This window comes from Acanthochromis polyacanthus, chromosome 16 (assembly GCF_021347895.1).
Source record: "Acanthochromis polyacanthus isolate Apoly-LR-REF ecotype Palm Island chromosome 16, KAUST_Apoly_ChrSc, whole genome shotgun sequence".
In the NCBI taxonomy this organism is placed as follows: domain Eukaryota; kingdom Metazoa; phylum Chordata; class Actinopteri; family Pomacentridae; genus Acanthochromis; species Acanthochromis polyacanthus.
Genome location: NC_067128.1, coordinates 26,849,111 through 26,853,591, shown reverse-complemented (window position 1 = coordinate 26,853,591; position 4,481 = coordinate 26,849,111). Strand labels below are relative to the sequence as shown.

General features: G+C 33.6%; 1 long non-coding RNA gene across 1 annotated transcript; it reads right to left on the bottom strand.

Annotated features, from left to right (window-relative positions):
* Positions 1-518: 518 nt before the first annotated feature.
* On the bottom strand, positions 519-1,937 carry LOC127537688 (uncharacterized). Its single transcript, XR_007947484.1, has 3 exons — positions 1,764-1,937; positions 927-1,035; positions 519-767 (listed from the first exon to the last, which is right to left on the bottom strand). It is a non-coding gene; the product is annotated as an uncharacterized LOC127537688 (long non-coding RNA).
* Positions 1,938-4,481: the final 2,544 nt, after the last annotated feature.

Here is a 4,481-nt window from a genome sequence, read left to right as displayed (position 1 = left end):
ATTGTACTGGATTTCAGCTGAAGGCTGCTGTTCTGTCCAAACTGAGACATTTTTATTGTGACATACCCTCCACTGTTGTTAGCTTTTGATTCAATAATTTTTTTTGAGATGAGGAAATCACTATTGCATGTTTCTAGTTAAATACCCTACTTTTATGATATATCACTACAGCATGCACTTTTTATATTTTCCATCAATTTCACCCAAAAGTTGAATAACTATTTGTGAGCAGTGTATGTAGACACATAATAGAAGCACATTTCAATAATATGTCTGCTGCAGTAGTGGAGTTTATCTACCTAGATTGGTGTAACAGTAAAAAAACAACAATATATGCTACTGATGTTTCTGACTAAAATCTGCTTGAAAAGCACAACTGCTTATCTGTCAAAATGTGTGTAACAAAAGTGTGCACTGAACACTGAATAAAGTCTCTGTAGATTATAGACAAAATTTGCATCTCTCATCACAAATTTCTGTTCATTCATCCAAAGTGCATGAGTAAAATACAAAACAGGTGAAGTACTAAAAAAGATTTATTTTCTAGAAAAGCCAATAGTCAACAATGCAGTTTAATTCTGGGACAGTTGCTCCAGCACCGACACCATGCGTCCCATCAGTGCAACCAAGGTTTTCATTCATCTTCTGGATGTTCTGGAGCATGGCAGAGGTCACGTCTTGGTGTCTTCCGATCTGTTCCAAGAACCGTTCCTCTGACCTCTCCAGATACTGCAGAGGATCCACAGCAGCTTCCTGGTTCCCTTTTCCTGCATAAAAGCACCAAAAAGTACTAGTTGTCAGTAATTATTTTCTATTTTCATAAACACAGTTAACTTAAAGTAAATGTTCTATTTTGTGATTTTAGGATGGGTCAAAAGATAACATACTGATCATGTTGATGTCTGCATAGTCTAAACAGATCTTACTTGATTTGGTCTGTAGAGAGGAGGACAGCGTGGAGGAGCTGCAAGACGGAACCAGTAAGCTGCAGACTAGTGCTCCTGGTAACTGGACCTCATCATCCAAGGCCAACAACTAAATAAAATGAACAAGACATGCTGTTGATAGCATCTGTAATACAAATGATTTTATCCATTAACTGATTTATTGCTTTGTCCATACAATGTTAGAAAGTGTTACAAATAATACCTGTAATAATTTCCAACAGTGATAAATGCCTTGTTTTATTTTACAACAAAAAACACCAAAAGCATCTGTGTATAAGAAATCAGTGCATTGGATTTCCACATCTGCAAAGCTAGAAAATCACACATCAGAATTTCACCTTGAAATTATGAAAATAGCTGCAGATGACCAGTACTCTTTACTTCATTGTGTTAACTTGATCATTTCAATCAGTTTTTTAGACTTGTATTACTGATACGAAACATAATCAACACATAAATTAAAATGTGTTCGCAAAGAGTTCACTGGTTCTTCAAGGGAAATTTCAATGATAACCATATAGTTCAGTAATATGATTAATGGGTCATTGTGTAACAGCGTGGGAGGTTCTGAATACAGGTCTTGGACTGAAATATTGCTGCTGCTTTCCTCCGGTTTTATAAGGAGTTGTTTCATAGCTTGTTAGCTTACCAGCGGCTAACTGGCTGGCAAACAATAGTTCAACGCCAACCTCTAATCAGTGATCCGGTGTCCGGACCGCGTTAGCTGGCGGAACGTTCATAATACTGATGTGGGACTGTTGTAGCTAGCGTATTCATAGTAGGATAACAGCAGGATGTTGGAGAAATAAAACTTACCATTATCAGGATCGCTGGTCTGCATGGCAGACTCTTAGCGCATCGCACTGCTTGAATGTCTGTGTATTTCAGGCCGATTTCAAAATAAAACTCAATAAAATTCTCGTCCGGGTGAGTGTCCTTCATTGTCGCTTCGCCATACGGACATGTCCCTTCCGGGGCTCGGTAGGAAAAAAGATTTGATATATATATAATGAAAGTTGATATATATATAATGAAAGTCGATATATATATATAATGAAAGTTGATATATATATAATGAAAGTTGATATATATATAATGAAAGTTGATATATATATAATGAAACTTGATATATATATAATGAAAGTTGATATATATATAATGAAAGTCGATATATATATATAATGAAAGTTGATATATATATAATGAAAGTCGATATATATATAATGAAAGTTGATATATATATAATGAAACTTGATATATATATAATGAAAGTTGATATATATATAATGAAACTTGATATATATATAATGAAAGTCGATATATATATAATGAAAGTCGATATATATATATATATATATATATATATATATATCAAGTTTCATTATATATATATCAAGTTTCATTATATATATATCAAGTTTCATTATATATATATCGACTTTCATTATATATATAATTTCCTAAACGGCATGTATGGCATGCCGTTTAGGAAATTATATATATAATGAAACTTGATATATATATAATGAAACTTGATATATATATAATGAAAGTCGATATATATATAATGAAACTTGATATATATATAATGAAACTTGATATATATATAATGAAAGTCGATATATATATAATGAAACTTGATATATATATATATATAATAAAAGTCGATATATATATAATGAAACTTGATATATATATAATGAAAGTTGATATATATATAAGGAAAGTATATCGACTTTCCTTATATATATATCAACTTTCATTATATATATATCAAGTTTCATTACATATATATCAAGTTTCATTATATATATATATCGACTTTCATTATATATATATCAACTTTCATTATATATATATATATACTTTCATTATATATATATCAACTTTCATTATATATATATCAAGTTTCATTATATATATATATCGACTTTCATTATATATATATATATCAACTTTCATTATATATATATCAAATCTTTTTTTCCTACCGAGCCCCGGAAGGGACATGTCCGTATGGCGAAGCGACAATGAAGGACACTCACCCGGACGAGAATTTTATTGAGTTTTATTTTGAAATCGGCCTGAAATACACAGACATTCAAGCAGTGCGATGCGCTAAGAGTCTGCCATGCAGACCAGCGATCCTGATAATGGTAAGTTTTATTTCTCCAACATCCTGCTGTTATCCTACTATGAATACGCTAGCTACAACAGTCCCACATCAGTATTATGGACGTTCCGCCAGCTAACGCGGTCCGGACACCGGATCACTGATTAGAGGTTGGCGTTGAACTATTGTTTGCCAGCCAGTTAGCCGCTGGTAAGCTAACAAGCTATGAAACAACTCCTTATAAAACCGGAGGAAAGCAGCAGCAATATTTCAGTCCAAGACCTGTATTCAGAACCTCCCACGCTGTTACACAATGACCCATTATTCATATTACTGAACTATATGGTTATCATTGAAATTTTCCTTGAAGAACCAGTGAACTCTTTGCGAACACATTTTAATTTATGTGTTGATTATGTTTCGTATCAGTAATACAAGTCTAAAAAACTGATTCAAATGATCAAGTTAACACAATGAAGTAAAGAGTACTGGTAATCTGCAGCTATTTTCATAATTTCAAGGTAAAATTCTGATGTGTGATTTTCTAGCTTTGCAGATGTGGAAATCCAATGCACTGATTTCTTATACACAGATGCTTTTGGTGTTTTTTGTTGTAAAATAAAACAAGGCATTTATCACTGTTGGAAATGATTACAGGTATTATTTGTAACACTTTCTAACATTGTATGGACAAAGCAATAAATCAGTTAATGGATAAAATCATTTGTATTACAGATGCTATCAACAGCATGTCTTGTTCATTTTATTTAGTTGTCGGCCTTGGATGATGAGGTCCAGTTACCAGGAGCACTAGTCTGCAGCTTACTGGTTCCGTCCTGCAGCTCCTCCACGCCGTCCTCCTCTCTACAGACCAAATCAAGTAAGATCTGTTTAGACTATGCAGACATCAACATGATCAGTATGTTATCTTTTGACCCATCCTAAAATCACAAAATAGAACATTTACTTTAAGTTAACTGTGTTTATGAAAATAGAAAATAATTACTGACAACTAGTACTTTTTGGTGCTTTTATGCAGGAAAAGGGAACCAGGAAGCTGCTGTGGATCCTCTGCAGTATCTGGAGAGGTCAGAGGAACGGTTCTTGGAACAGATCGGAAGACACCAAGACGTGACCTCTGCCATGCTCCAGAACATCCAGAAGATGAATGAAAACCTTGGTTGCACTGATGGGACGCATGGTGTCGGTGCTGGAGCAACTGTCCCAGAATTAAACTGCATTGTTGACTATTGGCTTTTCTAGAAAATAAATCTTTTTTAGTACTTCACCTGTTTTGTATTTTACCCATGCACTTTGGGTGAATAAACAGAAATTTGTGATGAGATGCAAATTTTGTCTGTAATCTACAGAGACTTTATTCAGTGTTCAGTGCACACTTTTGTTACACACATTTTGACAGA